We start from the raw sequence: 20,924 nt of genomic DNA on the forward strand, positions 1-20,924 counted from the left end.
ATATTTATTATCTCCTTCAATACTTATTAACTGTTCGTCTTCTTCTAGCCCTGCATTTTTTTCTATGCTAATTAGGCGCTGTTTTAATGTGTTGTTTTCTCTTTTAAGTTCTTCGATTTCTTTTTTTAATTCGGCTGCATACTCCTGTCTTATCATTTCGTCTTCCTTGTTTGTTTTATTTTTCTCCTTCCTAGCTTGTTTTAGCATTCCATTTAATTTCCCCACTAATGTTTTGATAGGTACATGTACGTTTTTATTCTCCTTAATAAAGTTGTTCAGTTGTTCCATGCATGTTTCCATATTTCCCAGGGTTTCTTCCATTTGTTTCGTTTGTGTTGTCTCTGTTGTTGCGTTGTTTTTTGTATTTAGTTCCCATTTTCTCTTTTTTTTTGGCATAGAATCCGGTGTATCTCCCACTTTCTCAGTCATCGCCTCAATATCAAAACTGTTATCCCATTCCAATGTGTCTTGTCTTGGAGTATGAAAGGTCCCTTCCTGTCCTTGACTTCTGCTTCTGTGTGGTGGGGTTCTTCTGATGGAGTTTCTTCTTTTAAAATTACCTGAATCGTCCACTGTCTCAATATCTTGGCTTGCTGTCTTTCTCACTGTTGCAGAATTGCCCCCTCCGTATCCTACGGGGCAGACCTCTTCTGTCGATGAGGTGCGGGATTCCCGGATTACCGGACCCGCCCGGAGAAACTTTTCTTTCTGCTTATTTTCCATATTGTGCGTTTTTTGGGTTGGTTTTGGTTTCGGGTGCTCCTTCCCATCCCGTCCGGCTTGGGAAACCCTATTAGGAGCTAAAGCTCCGGCCGGCATGGCATAGGAAATCGCTGCACCCTACTCAGCCTCTACACCACTTCAAGGTACCAACCCGAGTAGAGGAACCTGAACTAACCTGAACTAACCTGAACTAACCTGAACTAACCTGAACTAACCTGAACTAACCTGAACTAACCTGAACTAACCTGAACTAACCTGAACTAACCTGAACTAACCTGAACTAACCTGAACTAACCTGAACTAACCTGAACTAACCTGAACTAACCTGAACTAACCTGAACTAACCTGAACTAACCTGAACTAACCTGAACTAACCTGAACTAACCTGAACTAACCTGAACTAACCTGAACTAACCTGAACTAACCTGAACTAACCTGAACTAACCTGAACTAACCTGAACTAACCTGAACTAATCCTTTATATGATACCGAAATATGTTGTTAAAAACACTAGAAAACCACTCTGAAATTACTAGAAAACCCGAGAAGTATCTCTGAAATCAGTAACAAACCCGAGAGAATACTACAAAATATCCTAATCCTTTATGAAATACTCTCAAGTTGTATCTAAAACACTAGAAAACTACTTTGAAAGTATGAGAAAAACCCGAGAAGTATCTCTGAAAATAGGAACAAACCCGAGAGAATTCTACAAAATATCCTAATTCTTTATGAAATACTCTCAAGTTGTATCTAAAACACTAGAAAACTACTTTGAAAGTATGAGAAAACCCGAGAAGTATCTCTGAAAATAGGAACAAACCCGAGAAGTATCTTTGAAACTACTCTGAAATTACTAGAAAACTCGAAAAGTGTCTTAAGTATCATAACAAACCCGAGAGAATCGTATAAAGTAAAGAAACACCGAAAAGTATCTAAATTTACGAAGTTTGTACCCGGTTAGTTCAGATCTCCTTTGTCATTTTCAGAAACAAGAAAAGTAGGAAATTATGAAAATATAAGCAAACTCGAGAAAATCTACAAAATCCTAGAAAAGTACAAAGAAACACAAAAGTGTCTAAATCCGAAATAATCTCAATATCCTAACACACCCGAGAGAAGCATAGAATAGTACAAGAAATATACGAAGAAAGAGAAAAGTTGTTTGTACTCGGTTAGTTCAGATCTCCTTTGTCATTTTCAGAAACAAGAAAAGTAGGAAATTATGAAAATATAAGCAAACTCGAGAAAATCTACAAAATCCTAGAAAAGTACAAAGAAACACAAAAGTGTCTAAATCCGAAATAATCTCAATATCCTAACACACCCGAGAGAAGCATAGAAAAGTACAAGAAATATACGAAGAAACAGAAAAGTTGTTTGTACTCGGTTAGTTCAGATCTCCTTTGTCCTTTTAAGAAACAAGAAAATATAAGCACACCCGAGAGAATCCTAGAAAAGTACAAGAAACACACAAAAGTGTCTTAATCCCAAATAATCTCTAATGTACCAAGTTTCTAAAATTACCAAGAAACACAGAAAAGAGTCCTTTTTTTTTTCTAGTTTACACTCGGTTAGTTCGGATCTCCTTTGTTATTTTTTAAGAAACACAAGAAATGTAGAAGTATCTAAATATCCTCATCCTTTATGAAACACTCTAAAGTTGTATGAAAACACAGTTAAAACTACTTTGAAAATACTAGCAAACCCGAGAAGTTACTAGAAAAAGTAATAAAAGTATCCCAAAATCGTTACAATTCCGAGAGACTTACTAGAAAAATGTAAAATAATCCCTCAAAAATCTCAGAAACTAGAAAATGTTCAAGTCTCTACGAATCACACACCGAAAAGTATCTCAAATTTCCTAGAAGCTCGAAAAAGTATGTTACAGTCGGTTAGTCTTGTTCTTTAAGAAAAATGTCAAAATCCGAAATAGTCTACGAATCATAGCAAACTACAAGAAATATACAAAAGTACCTAAATCTACGAAGAAACAGAAAAAGTGTTTGTACTCGGTTAGTTCAGATCTCCTTTGTCATTTTTAAGAAACACAAGAAAAGTGAAAAGTGTGTCTTAATATCCTAGCAAACCCGAGAGAAGCATAGAAAAGTACGAAAATATCCTAATCCTTCTAAAATAATTCAAAATGTCAAAATTCTAGAAGAATACGAGAAACGTACAAAAGCATCTAAATTTACGAAGTTTGTACTCGGTTAGTTCGGATCTCCTTTGTCTTATAAGAAATAAGCCCTACGAATCATACATAAATATCCTAAGCCACTCGAAATTATCTCTCAAAATCAGTCATAGAAGAATATAAGAAACACCGAAAAGTACAAAGTTACTAAAAAAGTATATACTCGGTTAGTTCAGATCTCTCTTGTTCTATAAGAAACACTAAGAAAGAGTGAAAAGTATCTAAATTCACGAAGTTTAGTTCAGATCTCCTTTGTCCTTTTCGGAAACGAGAAAAGTAGGAAACCGTGAAAATATAAGCAAATCCTACAAAATATCCTAATCCTTTATGAAATACCTAAATATGTTGTGAAAACACTAGAAAAAATAAGAAATAGTCTCTCGTAATCTAAGCAAACCCGAGAGACTTACTAGAAAAGGGAAAAAAGTCTCCACGGATCGTAAGAATCTAAGAAACACAGTAAAGTATCTCGATTCGTCAAGAAAGTGTTATAAGAATCCTAGCTAACTTGAGAGATATACTAGAAGACGTAAAAAAAAGTACAAAGACGCATAAAAATATCCTAATTCGTAATAATCCGACACCGAAGTTCTAAGAAACACTAGAAATACCCAAATCCTACTCAAAATATATATAAAATCCGAAAAGTATCATAAGAATCATAGCAAATCCGAGAGACGCCAGAAAAAGTAAAAAAAAAGTCTACGAATCCTAGCTAACACAGGAAAATCATACGAAGAAAGAAAGAGTGTTTATAATCGGTTAGTTTTGTTCTTTAAGAAAAAATGTCAAAAACAGTCAAGTATCTAATTATCCTAGCAAGTCCTAGAAAAGTACGAGGAAACACAAAAGTATCCTAATCCTTCAAGAAATACTAAATTATGTTGTTAAAAATCACTAGAAAATGTAATACAAGTCTCTTTCAATATCCTAACAAACCCGAGAGAATCCTACAAAAATATTCTAATCCTCTATGAAATATAAATCATGTTGTTAAAAACTCTAGAAAACTCGACAAGTCTCTCAAAATCAGTACAAACCCGAGAGAAGCATAGAAAGGTACAAGAAATCTATAAAAAATCAAGTGTCTATACTCGGTTAGTTTAGGTCTCCTATGTCATTCTTTTAAGAAACACTAAGAAAAAGTGAAAAGTATCTCAATATCCTAGCAAACCCGAGAAAATCACATAAAAAAAAAAAATCTAAGAAACACCGAAAAGTATCTAAATATCCGCATTCTTTGTAAATCATAAGAATGTCTCGTGAAACGCACTAGAAATAATCAAATCCTACGCTCCATATATATATATAATATATATATGAGTAAACTGGAGAAGTTACTAGAAGTCATAAGAAATAGTCCCTACGAATCGTAGAATTATACAAAGAAACACCGAAAAGTACGAAGAAATACGTAAATATCCCAATCCTTCCGAATCCGACAGAAAGTTACGTCAAAAATAATCTAGAAACGGTAGAAGACTACGAATTCGATAAAAGTAAAAAAACACAAAAGTGTCGTCTGTCTTAATCCGAAATGATCTCTAAATATCCTAGCTAACGCGAAGTCATATAAAAGCACAAAGAATGTACGAAGTATCCTAAATCCTTTTTCTAGTTTATACTCGGTTAGTTCAGATTTCTCTTTAGTCTTTAAGAAACATAAAAAAAAAATCCTATCAGAATACAAGAAACATACAAAAGTGTCTAAATCTACGAAGTTACAGAAAAGTTGTTTTTACTCGATTAGTTCAGATCTCTCTTTAGTCTTTAAGAAAACACAAGAAATGTAAAAGTCTCCACGAATCGTTACAAATCCAAGAAAAGCACAAAAATGTCTAAAAGTACAGTTACTCAAAGAAATATCTCAAATTACAAAAAAGTGTTTGTACTCGGTTAGTTCGGATCTCCTTTGTCATTTTTTAAAAAACACTAGGAAAGTGAAAAGTATCTCAATATCCTAGCAAATCCGATCGAAAGTTCCGTAAAGTACACTAGAAATCCTAGAAAACTACTCTAATTATATGAGGAAACACGAAAAGTATCAGTACAATCCTGACAAGTTACTGGAAAAAGTGAATAAAGTATCCAAGTCACTAAGAAACACAGAAAAAGAGTTCTTTTCTTCGTTATCGGTTAGTGTCGTCCTTTAAGAAAATACGAGAAATGTCGAAAATAATGTGTGATCGTGTAAAATCCACAAGATAATAATAAGTATAAGTTTCTGTAAAATAATAGAAAACACGAAAGTATCTCAAATCACACAAAAGAGTTCTTTCTTTTGTTTATAATCGGTTAGTTTAGGTCTCCTTTGTCATATTTAAGAAACACAAAAAATGTCCAAGTATCTAAATATCCTAATCCTGTATAATCCGACTCTGAAGTTATAAGAAACGCTCGAAAGAGTCATAATTTACTAAAATACAAGAAAAGACAATAAGAATCCCAATTCACTAAGAAACACAGAAAAGTATAGAAGTAGTCGGAAGCTGTGAAATCCCCAAGGAATTCAAAAAGTTCTCTTTGTTATTTTAGTTCCGGTTAGTTAGGGTTTCTTATGTTTTATAAGAAATCACACGAAATGTCGAAAAGTGTCTAATTCTAGAAATCCTTAAAAAATTTCAAAAGTTACAAAAGTACAAGTTCCTGTAAATTCCTAGAAATATAAGAAAGCATCTAAATATCCTAGCAAATCCGAAAATCATCTCGATTACTAAGAATCACGAAAATGTACAAATAGTCCAAAAGTGTGAAATTCTCTAGAAAAGACGAAAAGGATCTAAATTTACGAAGAATCGTAGAAATGCCAAAAGTACCGTAAAATCCCTAAAAGTCTCAAAAATTACTAAGTTTTTAAAAGTACGAAGAATCATAGGAAATGTCTAAAGTGCTATAAAATTCCTAAATCTATAAGAAGTGTGAAGAATCCTAGAAAAGTGTTGTTTTAGTTAGTTAGTTCGGGTTTCCTTTGTCTCTTCAAAATTACAAAAAGTGGAAATCATAGAATATATCTAAAAAGTACCGTGAAAAGCACAGTTATCCGAAAAGTCGTTTATAATCACAAAAGTCTAAAAAGTTCAAGTTCCTATCAAAATCATACAAAATGCAAAAAGAGTCCAATTCTAGAAATCCTTAAAAAGTACAAAGTTCCCATGAATCCTACAAAATCCATATAAATTGCAGAAAGTTCAAATCTCTGTAAAATGTCCAAATCATAGTAAATTCCTAAAATCACAGAAAAGTATTCTTTTGTTACAAGTCCGGTTAGTTTCGTTTCTTTTAAAAATACGCGAAAATCGAAAAAAGTGTCTTATCCTAGCTAAATCGACAAAGTGTGAAAAATGTTAGAATCTATGAAAAGTACAAGAAATGACAAAGTTACTGTGAATTCCTAAGAAATGTCCAAAAGTGCAGTTCTCTTTAAGAATCCTAGAAATGTTAAAGTTAATAAAATTATGAAGAATCGTCTAAATACTGAAAAATCCCTAAATATTCCAATACTTCCAAATTTATCAGAAGTGTGAAGAATCCTAGAAAATCATCAAGTTACTCGAAAAGTGTTGTTAGTTATGTTTCCCTTCTTTTCTTTTAAAACTTCCAAATTCGTCTCTTCTCCCTTCTTCTCAAGAATAGTCGATTCCTATGTTCTTATAAAATCACGCGGAAATAAAATAAGCAAATCCTAGCTAACCTGAGAATTCCTTCAAATTGTACAAAAAGTGTGTTCCTGTAAATTCCTAGTCGTACTGTTTCAGTCAGTTAATTCAATTTCCTTTGAGAATCCTAGAAAATCATCGAGTTACGAAGAAATAATCTAATCCTAGCTAACCCGAGAAATTATCCTTTAATCCATCCATCCTTTAAATTGTTCACTTCGAGTCAATTTTGTCTTTTCTAAGAAATATCATAAATCCCTTAAAATTACAAAGAAATAAATTAAATAATCAAATCCTGTACGTTTCTGTAAATTCCTAGAAAACACAAAAAATATTCAAAGTTACAAGTTACTATGAAATTCCCAAAAAGTGTTGTTTTAGTCGATTACTCATGTCTCGTTTCAAGTCATCACGAAGAGATACTGAAAAATAGCAGAGTTACTATAAATCCTAAAATTGCAAGAAATGGTCGCAATTTATCTTCATTTAGTCAGTTAATTCAATCTCCTTTGAGAATCATAGAAAAGTCGTGAAAAGTGTCTAAAAGGTAGTTTCCGTAAATTCCTAAAAAGTTTCAAAAAGTGCTGTTTTAGTCCGTTAATCCAGTTTTCTTCAAATATCCTAAAATAATGTTGAATCACTATAAATTCCTAAAATGCTAGAAATAGTCTAAATCTATCTTCTTTTAAGTTTACTGTTTTAGTTGGGATTAGTTCAGTTTTCTATGTTTTCATTAAATTATGCAAGTTCCTATAATTACTTTGTTTTAATCAGTTGATTCACACTCTTCAAGAATCCTAGAAATCTCAAAAATAGCTGTTATCTTCCAAAGTTGTATAATCGGTTAGTTAGGGTTTATTGTGTTTCTTTTTCAGAATCCTAGAAAGCTCAAGTTTTTGTAAATTCCTTCGAAATGATATTTTAATCATCTAGTTCCAAATTATGCAGTTTCTTCAGAAGTCCTAGAAACCACACAAATGTTCAAGTATCTGTATATTCCTTCGAAGGAATGTTTTAATCAATTAGTTCCAGTTTCTCCAATAATCCTAGAAGTCACACAATTGCCCAAGTTTCTTGTTAATTCCTAAGAGCACTAAAAGTTACTGTTTTAGATAGTTAGTTCAGATCTCCTTATTTTCTTTCTATTTCAATAAGTCCGAAATGTCCGATTCAATCATCAATACTAGTACTTATTTCCACCATCTCATATCTTCCAGTGATTTCACACTATCCTATATCAATCTAATCCCTTCATAATATCTTCTGTACGTTTCGATACTTCCCCCCTTTCCATCAAATCCAAAGAAATACACTGATATCCATCCTTCCTTTCTAATCCCATCCTTTCTAATCAATACATCTCTCTGGCTACATCCAAATAGTTCCTCAAATATCCTACATTTCATATAATATCCATATCATCCGTTACTTTCCTCTAATATCCATAGTTCGTTCATCTTTCCCTATGTTCTCATAAGTTAGTTTAGTTATCCTGATCGCCTAATATCTCTCTCAAATTCAATACTAGTATCTCTCTATTCTCCTCATTCCCCACGCTGTAATATCTACAGTCTTCTTATAATATAGTCATCGGACCTATAATCCTTCTCGATAATCATCAATATGTCCTTCTAATCTAGTAAAATATCAATGTCCTCATAGTTCTCTTAATAATCCATCATCTAGCTATCAATACACACTCATATCTCTCTCTCATTTATCTAATACTTCACCATCTATAAATCTCACAGTTCTTTTAATAATCCATCCGCTTCTTATCTCTCCTAATACCTAAATCACACATCTTTCAGTAGTTCCTTATCCGTCAGGAATATAATCTCATAATAATATCCCATCAGTGTCTCTTCTAGTAGTTCCTTCTCTACAGTTCATATAAATCCCTAATCTAGTTCCCTTCTTCCTAAAATATCTCTCACAGCTATCCTCTCAATGCTCAGTAAATCATCTATTCCCTTCTAAATAGTCTTCTCACACAGTTAATCATAGTAGCTCTCCTATAAATCCTTCACAAATAGCTCTCTACTTCTATCAAAGTTCAGTTACTTCCTTCAATCATCTCCGTCTCCCATCCCTACAATAATAGTTCCTTCAGCATCCCTCCCGCTCTCATCTTCTAATATCTCTTAATCCATCCCTTTCCTAGTTCTCTTCACTCTCTCTAATCCCTACAATCCCCCGCTTGCGAGTTCCCTTGGAAATATCTCCGAATCCTTCCCTATATCCTCCCACTACATCCCAGTTCTCTAGTAATATCAATACTTCCTTCCCTAAAAGACACATCCCTTCTTTCCAATCTCTCCCCTTCACCCTTTCCAGCTCATCTCATCACTTTCCGTTCCTTCTCTTATCCCCACAGTAGCACTATAATCCCCTTCTCACTAGTCCCCTATCCATCATCCCTTCTAATAATATCTACACACTCCTGTCCCTCATCCCTAGTCCCCCCTGCTCACTTCTTAATCCCTTCCTTTCTCAATCTCTAGTTAGCTTACTCCTATCCATCATCCTCTGCTCCCCCCGTTGGAATACTCCGCTCCCTCATCGTTCGTCCCCCTTTGTATCAATACTCTCTTCCCACACCAATAATAGCAATACTTCTTTCCCCCAATGTTCTAGTACTCCTGTCCCTCATCGTTCGTCCCCGATTGTATCAATACTTTCTTCCCTCACTGTAATATCAATACTCCTTTCCCTAATGTTCACAAATTCCTATCCTTCATCCCTTTCCCTTCCCAATTCAAATACTCCTTTCCCTCATCCCTATAGCCCCCCTTTCCCCTCTCGCACCTTCTTAGCTCCCTTCCTAGTCCCCTCTCTTCTCATCCCTATCCCATTCCCACATCCTTTTCCATCCTCTTCATAATCCCACCTTCCTTCCAAAAGCCTTCAATCCCCCTCCCTCTCTCTCTTATCCTTCATCCCTTCTAAAATACTCACCTTCTAGCCTTCCTTCCCTTTCCTTTAATGCCCCCCTTCCTTCATCCCTCATAAAAGCCCCCATTCCCCCTCCTCCTTAAAATCTATATCCTCTCTAGTCCCCCTTTTCTGCTTCAGCATAGTCTTCTCCTATCCTGCCAATCCTCTCTGCTCCTTCATAATACTCACCTTATCTCTCATCCCTTTCTAGTCCCCCCTTTATCCTTCCTCTTAATCTCTTCCATCCCCTTTTAGTACACTCTTATCCTTCATCCTTATTCCGTGTACTCCCATCCCTCATCCCTTTTCTAAAATGTTCCCATACTCCTCTCCCTCATCCCTTTTTTTATAATGTTTCCATACTCCTCTCCCTCATCCCTTTTTTTAAATGTTCCCGTACTCCTGTCCCTCATCCTTTTTTTTATAGTATCCAAATACTCCTGTCCCTTATCCCCCTTTATAAGTAAAACCCCCAATTTCCCTCCATAATGTCCCTTAATCCCCCATCTCCTTCTATTCCCTTTTTCTAATACCCTCAGTTTCCCCTCTCAAATCTTATCCTCCCTAAGAATGTCCCTTTTTTTTTTAAATACTTTCCAAATCATCTAATCTCTTTCCCCGCAGTATCAGACAAATAAATAAAGTAATACATCATCTCAGCAATAAAGAAATACAAAAATTATCTCAATAGTTCTATCTAAATAATTACAAATCAATAGTAACACCCGTGAAAATCTAAAACATTCAAAATCACACTGGAAATGTCCCCCTAAATCTACTACACACTCTAAGTCAAAAAATCTAAATCACTTGTTGGCCTTTCCCAAAGAATAATCTCCCCTTTACTTCAAAATTCATAGTTCTTCAATTTCCCAATAGACAGTCAAATCGTAAAAATACAAATTACTTCAGTTTCTCTATCTTCCCTCTATCCCCAAATTTCCACAGTGCACCCTGACCCTCACAATACAATTTAATAATCAATATATACCACCCTCTAATGTGTCACTTTTTTTTAAATATCTAAAATATCCTCTAATTATAAATAAATAAGAGTACATGTCTTTATTCACACTTTACTCATCTCTCAATATAATACATATAATGCAGACCATGTATCTCTTCTTCATTCATAGAAAAACCAATAATATCCAATAAATAAATACAAAATATCAAAGTACAAGCTCTAAATCAGTCATAATACTGCGGGGAATGTTTCCAAAAATATAGACAATACCTATAAAAAGTAGCTACTTTTCCCTAAATTAAGAAAAACAGTGTAAACCCAATCCTCTCACGAATCCCAAAAGACCACTTTCCTATTCATCGGGTAACAGGTTTAGAAATAATCTCACACAAAATCCTTCAATTCTGCTTTTATTAGTTGCAGTCAGAAGAAACACCCTTTTTTTAGTTCCAAAAGCTTCTTAAAGAATAATAATAATAATAACAACAAATAATATACAGTTACCAAATATACCACCACTTCAATGTATCACCTCGACAAGTACTCTTTCGACTCATCAAAAGTAATACAAAAAGAGTCACAAATTTAATAAATATAATATCCAGTTAATAAATTACAAACAAAAATGTTATCAAAAATCAGTTAAATAATACATAAACCATAGAAAATTAGTTGTCTCAATTTTAAATTTCATCTTTTATCAAAAATAACACTTTTCATAATCATTAAATCGAAAACACACTCATTTCCTATCTAGGAACGAAAAGTTTCTTTGCACTTTTACTAAATTCATATGTTTCTCTCAAAAATTCATTAAGAAACTAGTACCCTTCAATGTACTTTCAAATCTTTCCATTTATTTATCCCTTAACCCCTTTTACAATACAAAAGAATCCACCATTTCTACTTACACGAGCCATTAGCAATGCTAAAGAACCACACAATATCAAAAACTGTACTGTACGAGTACCAATTACACATCTACTCGACTCTCAAATTTAGAAGAAAAAGTACAATTCACTTTTCGTTCCTCACAAAATACTCTTCTTCTCAAATCCCTCGACCTATCACTACTTCTTAGTTTCATCACTTACCTACCATTGGATCCTTCCATTTCTCCCTTTTCCTTTCTCAGTTGCTCTATGCATTTCATCTGTTTTCTCACAAAATTAATTAAGAAGCTTCAAACCTCCAATGCTTTCTTGAAGACATTGTCCCCTCGACTTATCTCCTGGCACCTATCACCAAATGCAAGTGTTCCGAGTACTTCATCCTTCGGAATCTGAAACAATGACAATTCATTGCACCTAGTTTAATGAGACACCACATAATACACATAATAATCTTTCGAATCCATCCCTCCTCAGTCATAATACCTACTTTCATAGCTCGGAATGTGCAAATTCTCAAACTATGCAAATCTAAAATACAAATAATCCTCAAATACTTTGAAAAGCACCATTACTTGTTCCACAAATACCTTCATCCCCACACCCTGACAAAGTAAGATGGGGTTATGTCCGAGGTGATGGAGCCATGGCTCGTATAACCTCAGTTCATCTTCGAGAATGTTATGTGGAATCCTTCGACCGATTCCAATTTACACCAGTGGGTTACTTCTTGTCCCCAGTTTTCAAAAATTACTTCCGAGACAATCGACACACGTAATCAAAGCCCCAAGGAACGAATTGGGACAGTGTGCAATTATCACCCCACACAAGTTCTCGACAATGTCTTCAAAAGTATCAAAGTTCTGGTAAACTTCAACTTTCAAATGAGTGGACCGCGTTTTCCACAATTATTATCAATGTTTTAAACAATTACACTTCTTTTCTTAAAAAATTGCCTAAATTTTCAATCGAAATCTTCAAACTTAAAAATAGTAATAAATAAATTAATATAACCTCACTCTACTCTGTCATTCCAAATCGCATGATCGAATTGCGACTTACTTCTCATCTTCTATTTCTCTCGTGTAAATTACCACGGCTGACTGCTAATGCTAACCTAAAATTCGTCAATCGAAACCCGCCAAGAATTATACACCTACAGTAAATGTACAGTGTTGGGGAAATAACTTTGCTACTTTTCTACTTCCTATTTTAATCGTGGTTAGTTCCGGTTAGCCGTTCTAATTTTCTAATTCTAAATAATAATTCCTCAATTTACAAACGTTTCTCTTTCCTGTTCAAAAGAACTCTTCGTTCCAAATAATGTTCTCGATCGTCCGTTAAATTTGACAAAGTTATTTCCCTATACCCTGTACAATTCAAGTAGAACCTACGTCCTAATAGTCTATTTCACACAAGACTAAAGCACTAATAAATTTCTAAAATAATACAAGTTATATCTCACCCACACAGTACGTGAACTACACAAAGAATCTACTACTATAGGAAACGCAGTATAAAATACTAATCAATCATAAAATGTAGTACAAATTTGGAAAAGTAAACGAACAATTCCCTACCTCTCTTTTTCTTAACTTTCCCAGTTCTAATAAATCCTTTAGAACCGTAAAAGTACCTACTAGTAGTGCCAGTTTAATAATACCCCAATAATTTGCACACTTGGCCCACTTGTGTGCAAATTATGTGGGGCGTCCTAAAAAGGCCCCTTCAGTCTACATAAATATCCTACTTATACATAATTAACACTATAAAAATATTATCGTATATACACAATATCTTAATTTAAAAACAATTAAGACCATTTCTTTAAAAATCGTTCAAATTCATCTTCCTTTCAATGCTTTCTTAAGAAGACCTTATTCGCTATATCGTTTAAATTCATCTTATCACTTTGCCCACTATACTCAAAATAAACCAATCCTATTTTCCACCTTTTTTCTTATCTCTTCTCTTCTCCAATGAATACTGCACCACAGTGCTCCAATCTCTACTTCTCACTTGACTTGTCCACTGCTGGAAATGCTTTTTCCTTCCAAGTCTTTTTCCTCATCTTTCAGAATAAATCTTATCTCCATTCACCAGTTCCGGCCCTTCCTAAGCCTCTTTCAAATTCTCCCCTTTGCTAAATCTCCCAAGTTCTTCTTCCTTAATTCCGGTTACATCCCTTCTAAGACCTCACAATTTCCATGAATAAATTCCGTTCACCATTTTGTCCAAGGATCCCCAAGTATTGCTTAAAAACAGACTTTTTTCCAAATATCCTCCGGGAAAAATTCCTCAAATGGCTTTTCTAGGCCCTAAAGTTCCTCTACAATTTTAGGAACCTCCTAGTTGACACATATCTAATGACTACATACTAACACTAATTAAATATAATAATGCAACTTCCCTTATTCTATCCCTCCAAACGTGTTTCTCACAAGTTACCTAATACCCTTATAAATATCACTAATTTTAATTTACATGTTCCTTCTAAAAGCTCTAATTACTTCCCTCTGAAATACATGTACTTTCTTACTCTTATCCTTGAAATTCACAAGAAATAATCTTTACTTTCTTATTAACTATAAATACATAAATGACCTACTGGCAAATTCTACTTTTCTAATATACATTCCTTCCCACTTTTCTTACATATGCTCAAGTTATCCTTCCATATAATAAATAATGTCCTATTCTTATGTTTAAATCCCTCCTCTTCTTTCGCACCCACCATTTACTTCTAATTCCTATCTTTTCCAATTTCTCTCAAGTTTTGCATTCTATGTGCATGTTTCTGTTACATTTTTCCACCTATATCTCCTCCCTCAAAAGAAAAATTGCCTAAAAAGTCCTTTCCTATGTCCCTACCTACTTAAACTTACTATGAATATCCCTAATATCTTAACAGAATTACTTCACCTAGCATATGCATCGACAATTTCAAATACATAATTCCTGTACCTTCACAAAAATCATCAGTACCTTTACACTATGCTTTCCTATCTTATATAAATATTCAAATCATCTAAAAAATACAATTTACTTTCTATCCTAAATTACTACATCTTTATCCCTAACACTTAAATAATAATCTTATGTAATTCACAATTCCTACAATATCTACTAATTTAAAAATAATATACTTTCCCTATGTTTATAATCTTCAATTTATAATACCCCCTGTTATCTTATCTTTTAAAACAATTATTTCAAATAAGCCAAATAATTCTTATAATGATAAATCTTTCACCTTACATTTCCAAATATCAATAAAACACCCTATCTACTGTGCTAAGTTACAAATTCCAAATAAAATCACCCTTTACAGTAATATGGTGCCCCAATTAAATACTCTACTTTCTCAAATTACAATTCCACAAGTCCATCCACAATCCATAAGTTATGGTACAATTTTTCACACATTTCCTTTTAAATTTATCAAATATCCTTCTCATACATCAAAATAACTAGAAACTAGGAAATTCTTAATTCACTTTCAAAATTAAACTCGCAAATTACTTATTAACTACAAGCAAATTCCTATTCTTCTTAACATAAGAAAGCAATCTCGTAATGTTCCACTTACTTGCAATCCTCCAAATCTCACAATCTCCTTCCTTGTGAAAAAATACTTTGGCCCTTATCTTTTTCCCTTTACTGGGCCCCAGTCAGCTTCTTCGATCATTTTCACTTTTGCTGTTCTCGTAATTTCCTACTTCTCTCTTGCCAAAGTTCCATGTATCCATCTAGTGAGCTTCCTCTTTCCTTCCCTTATAAATCTTATTCTTTTTGCTAAGAGGAAATAAATAAACCACTGTCCTTCGATAAAACTACAAAGTACTACCTTGCTATCTTTTTGCCCTTAACTTAAGTTCTTTTGAATCCGACTACTCCGGTGAAAAATCTATCCTTCCTATCCTTGAATTTGGGCAATAATCCAACTTTCGATACCAGTTTTTGGTAAAGTTCCTTGTCTATATCTCTGGCCCCTCCGTCATTGGTGATCAGTCGAGGGAATCCACTATGATCTTAATGGTTCCATCTTTTTATGTCAAAACTGTGGGGCAACCCACCTTCTTTCTTCCTAATTTGTAGGTTAAATGTTCGATCCTTCCTGCTAGGTTTTCTGTTGAAGAACCTCACTACTAATCTGGTGCTCGTAAACCTAACCTAAAAGGTATTTGCTCCAGACCCTTTCTTTCTGTGTTCTGTTTTTCGATGAGCCCCTCCGTTTGCTTCCTGTAAATGTTTGCTTTTAGGTCTTTAATTTACCTCTTTCTTTGAAATATTTCCCGATCCACGTTTCCATTTCGAATTCCACTGTTCCAGTAAATATTATCCAAAATTCCGGTATTTCTTTACTTTTTCTTACTCTGTAAATTTCTGGATCCCAATCTTCTCATCTTGAATCCCGTAGATCATCGATTCTTTTATTTTTTAATAAATTAACGTCCAAAATTTTACGTCTTTATTTACTTTTTCGGAATACTCGTGACGATCCGAGAGGTTATCCCATTCTCGTCTTTTACCGTTTTAACTACCTTTCCGAACCCTTAAAAGATGGAGCCACGCGAAAAACCCACCGCTTCCAAAGAAACAAGCGTATAGACTGTCCTGGTTCTCTACGTGGGGTTTTCAGATCGGCTGTCTAGGAGTGGCTAGGGCGATCAAAACACACGACACAGGATCGTTCACTTATTTTATAACGAAAATAAATATATTGAAATAATAAAGATAACTGTCTAAATCAATCAGAATAGTAAGCGTTCAGCAGCGACGTGTATAGCACGAAGGTCGGGTCAAGAGTCTGAGGAAGAAGAGAGTTTCCACAGGGCTGTTGCTCCTTTTAAAGGCAACCAACCCTTTCTACACTTCCGGGTACTGTCACCTATCCAGTGTCGCTCGAGTGAGTGTCACTCGTCGGTGCATGTTCCCGGAATCCATAGCTGTAGAGTAAGTAATCCATTACAGTGCTGCTGTCTCCGCCACAATACTCCCCTCCCAGATACGGAGTACCGCCTTACATAACCCCAAAATACAAAATGTCACTTATAACTAGGATGCCTAAAGCTATTACAAATTTTTACATTTGGAAGTTCAACAGGCATAAATAGCGAAAATCTAGCACAAGTTGAATCGTACCCGCTTCTGACTTGGGTTGTGAATAGGGTCCGATTGGGCATAAGAATGATCATGGGAGGTAGGGTCTTGACTTAGGATAAATGCTGGTTTGAGTCGGTCTTTGGAGATATTGACTTCCCGATGGTTGATTGAAATCGAGAAATATTTTTCAGCTCGTCTAACAACAGGGAAGGGACCTTCGTATGGGGGTTGTAGTGGCTTCCTGACTGCGTCGTTACGAACGAAAACATGCGTGCAGTTGTTGATTTCTGGAGCCACAAAGATCTTCCTTTTGCTATGGTGTTTGCTGGGCACTGGTTGTAAAAGTTGCATCCTCTGCTTCAATTGGGAAACGAATGAAGTGGGATCTGTGGAGGACGGAGCGGACTCAAAAAATTCTCCTGGAAGACGCAGGGGGGTGCCATACAGCATCTCTGCTGGCGAGACACCAATTTCGTCTCTCAAGGTGGCGTGTAAACCCATCAGGACGGTAGGCAGGACTTCAGTCCAGCGTTCAGTTGCATAGGCCATTATTGCTGCCTTGAGAGTACGGTGCCACCTTTCCACCTTACCATTGGTCATAGGATGGTATGGGGTGGAACGGGCTCGTGAGCAACCTAGAAGTATGGACAATGCTGCAAAGAGAGAACTTTCGAATTGACGACCTTGGTCGGTGATGATCTTGCGGGGTGTACCAAATCTACAGATCCAATTGTTGTAGAATGTGCTGGCAACCGTGTCGGTCGACATATCTTTCATGGGGAATGCCTCGGCCCAGCATGAAAATCGATCGATACAAGTGAGACAATATACGAAACCATTAGAAGGGGGTAGTGGACCAATTATGTCAATGTTAATGTCTTGGAACCTAGCATCGGGAGTTTGGAATTGTTTCAATGGGGTGACAGTGTGTTTGTGGATTTTAGCCTTCTGACAATTGGTGCAGGCTTTAGACCAGTCACGGATGTCTTTGTTCATGGCAGGCCAAACGAAACGTGAGGTGATGAGCTTAGTAGTTCCTCTAATGCCTGGATGTGAGAGATTGTGAAACTTGCTGAAAATCGTTCTTCTGAGATTTGTTGTGATAAAAGGCCTGATCTTAGAACCACTAACGTCGCAGTAGATCAAAGAATCAGAACCTGGTATGTTACATTGTTTGAGCTGCAGTGAAGTTGCTTTCTGATTTATGAGGATCTCTTGTAACTCGGTATCGGTGGACTGGTATTGACTTAGAGCTTCGTAATCTATCGCTTGAGGTGTGGATATTGAAGTAATCCTGGAGAGCGTGTCAGCAACAATATTGCTTTTGCCACTGATGTGTCTAATGTCAGTGGAGAATTGCGAGATGAAATCAAGGTGTCTGACTTGCCTTGGAGAAGCTTTATCAGACTTTTGGAAAAAAGCAAAAGTAAGAGGCTTATGATCAGTGAAAATTGCAAAGGATCTGCCTTCTAGGAGATATCGGAAATACTTGACTGCCGAATAGATGGCGAGTAATTCCCGATCGTATGTACTGTAGTTCCTTTGGGTATCTGAGAACTTGCGAGAGAAAAAACTTAGAGGTTTCCAAATGTTTTCTTCAAATTGCTCGATGACCGCTCCCATTGCGTAATCTGATGCATCGACAGTGAGGGAAATTGGGGCTGTGGAGCTAGGATGTACCAAGGCGGTAGCGTTGGCTAAATCCAGCTTGCATTGGTTGAATGCGGCTAATGCCTCCTCCGACCAGACCAATGGAGTTTTGTCATTCCTCTTGCAGTTGTTATGCATTTGGTGCAGAATGCCTTGATGGTGAGCTGCTTTAGGGATGCATTTCCTATAGAAGTTGAGCATGCCAAGAAATCGTCTGAGTTGTGAAACCGTTTGGGGGACAGGAAAGTCGGAGATGACAGCTACTTTTTCGGAAAGAGGTGTGGAACCTTCCGAAGAAACTAAGTAACCAAGGAATTTGACTTGTTTCTCACCGAATACGCACTTGTCAAGGTTGATAGTTAACCCAAATTGTTGCAAACGGGAGAAGACTGATTTGAGATGTTCCTGGTGTTGTGCCTCGTCCTTAGAAGCGATAAGAATATCATCGATGTACGGAAAACAGAAGTCTAGTTCTCCGAGTACTTCGTGAATGAATCTTTGAAAGGACTGGGCTGCGTTTCTCAGACCAAATTGCATCCTGGTGAACTCAAATAAACCGAATGGGGTTATAATTGCTGTTTTGGGGATTGACTCTTCTGCGACTGGGATTTGGTGATAGGCTCGTACCAGATCTAAGGTACTAAAGACCGTTTTCCCTTCTAGGAAATGCGAAAAATCATGGAGATTGGGGATGGGGTACTTGTCAGGCACTGTGGCTGCGTTTAATCGGCGGTAGTCGCCCACCGGTCTCCACTCACCCGGGGCTTTCTTGGTAACCATATGTAAGGGGCTGGCCCAAGGGCTTTTGGAGGGTCGGCAAATACCCATATCGCAGAGGTATTGGAACTCCTGTTTGGCTATTTTAAGCTTATCAGGGGCTAAACGTCTTGCCCTAGCTGCGACGGGGGGGCCGTTCGTCTGAATTACGTGCATCGAGCTATGTTTAATGTTGCTCGGGGTAGGAGAGAATGTAGTGATTTTTGGATATTGTTTAAGGATGTCGTTGTATTTGCAGGATGAAGGGATGTTGCGGATTGAGTGGACGCTACAGGATTTAGTTGTACCGACTCTATTCAGGTTAGTGGTGCCGTCAGTGATTCTGCTGTGACCTACATCGACCAATATGTTGAAACGGTGTAGGAAATCGGCTCCTATAATCGCGTGATCAGTTTTAGCTATAATGAAATCCCATGTAAATTTCCTTCGCAACCCGAGGCTTACCGACAACCGCTTGGTACCAAAAGTAGGTATCTGTGTGTTGTTGGCTGCATATAAAACGCGGGATGTTTCAATATTTTGGTCTCTGATTGTTTTAGGTACTAATGACACATCGGAACCAGAGTCGATAAGAAAATTTATGCCTGTTACGTCATCCCTAATCACTACTCTACGACTAACTAAGCTTACGATATGCGGGGGTGATTGCGCCTGGCTGCTATGGCGATCCGGTGTCCCCACGTCTCTGATCGCCGAGGATGACGTGGAGATTAGTTTTCCTGCTGGTAGCTGCAGGGTTTAGCGCACCGCCTAGCCTTGTCTCTGAACCTCTGGTGGTACCAGCACACTCCGGGATCCGCCGATGGCGATCTGGTTTCAGTCCTCCGCGTCCTGGACTTGCTCCTGCTTCTCCTTATCGGTTTCAGTCGCTCCATTGATTGCTCCAGTCTGCTGATCCTTTCGATCAATTGGGGGGCTTGTGCTTCCTTACCGGAGACTTGGACACTATAGGTTTGAGGCTGCACGATCTCGTGGATTTTGTCTGCGAGGTTCGCCATCTTGTCTAGAGGCTCGCTGCTTCCAGCTAGGATGGGCTGTATGGACGTGGGTAGGTGTTGCATCCATAGGGTCTTTAGGATCTCTGGGGATACCGCTGCTCCTCCTAGGCTCCTCATCTCATTTAACAAATGAGATGGTTTCTTGTCGCCTAACTCCACTTGCGATAGAAGCTTCCTGAGTCTTTTCTCGTCTGACTCAGCAAATAGGGAGATGAGCCTATGCTTGATACCCTCATATTTGCCGTTGGAAGGCGGGTTGTCCATGAAGTCAGAGACCTGATCCAAGATTTCTGAGTCGATCGTGGCGATCACATGGTGGTACTTCGTCAGATCCACCGTTATGTGCGCCAGAGCGAACTGTGCCTCAAGGGTCCTGAACCAGGTTTTTGGGTTCGTTTTCCAAAACGGGGGGGCCCGTATGGAAAGCCTGCTTACCTGCGACGTTATGCTGCTCTCTTCTTCGGGGTCCGGGACTGTAGCTGGTTGGGACGTCGCCATGGTTTTTGCAGTTCCCCTGATCCGAATTCTCCTTCAGGGGGTTCTTTCAGAGGGGTCACCAATGTCCTGGTTCTCTACGTGGGGTTTTCAGATCGGCTGTCTAGGAGTGGCTAGGGCGATCAAAACACACGACACAGGATCGTTCACTTATTTTATAACGAAAATAAATATATTGAAATAATAAAGATAACTGTCTAAATCAATCAGAATAGTAAGCGTTCAGCAGCGACGTGTATAGCACGAAGGTCGGGTCAAGAGTCTGAGGAAGAAGAGAGTTTCCACAGGGCTGTTGCTCCTTTTAAAGGCAACCAACCCTTTCTACACTTCCGGGTATTGTCACCTATCCAGTGTCGCTCGAGTGAGTGTCACTCGTCGGTGCATGTTCCCGGAATCCATAGCTGTAGAGTAAGTAATCCATTACAGTGCTGCTGTCTCCGCCACAAGACATTCGCGCTTTTGCCGATTCCCACCGTCTTCATCTACTCGGGATTCGAGACCAGTTAACGGCAGCGGCGCATGTCGCCG

General features: G+C 37.1%; 2 long non-coding RNA genes across 3 annotated transcripts; one reads left to right on the forward strand and one right to left on the reverse strand.

The window, feature by feature from the left end:
- Positions 1-10,912: 10,912 nt before the first annotated feature.
- LOC136418881 (uncharacterized) lies at positions 10,913-15,837 on the reverse strand. 2 transcript variants are annotated; one of them, XR_010752974.1, is made up of 6 exons: positions 15,447-15,837; positions 15,218-15,394; positions 14,960-15,165; positions 11,961-12,487; positions 11,861-11,901; positions 10,913-11,762 (listed from the first exon to the last, which is right to left on the reverse strand). It is a non-coding gene; the product is annotated as an uncharacterized lncRNA (long non-coding RNA). The 2 variants fall into 2 exon arrangements; XR_010752973.1 differs by having other exon boundaries at positions 15,218-15,837.
- Positions 15,838-16,409: 572 nt separating this feature from the next.
- On the forward strand, positions 16,410-17,495 carry LOC136418882 (uncharacterized). Its single transcript, XR_010752975.1, has 3 exons — positions 16,410-16,573; positions 16,668-16,960; positions 17,021-17,495. It is a non-coding gene; the product is annotated as an uncharacterized lncRNA (long non-coding RNA).
- Positions 17,496-20,924: the final 3,429 nt, after the last annotated feature.

This window comes from Euwallacea similis, unplaced genomic scaffold (genome assembly GCF_039881205.1).
Source record: "Euwallacea similis isolate ESF13 unplaced genomic scaffold, ESF131.1 scaffold_41, whole genome shotgun sequence".
Taxonomy (NCBI): Eukaryota; Metazoa; Arthropoda; class Insecta; order Coleoptera; family Curculionidae; genus Euwallacea; species Euwallacea similis.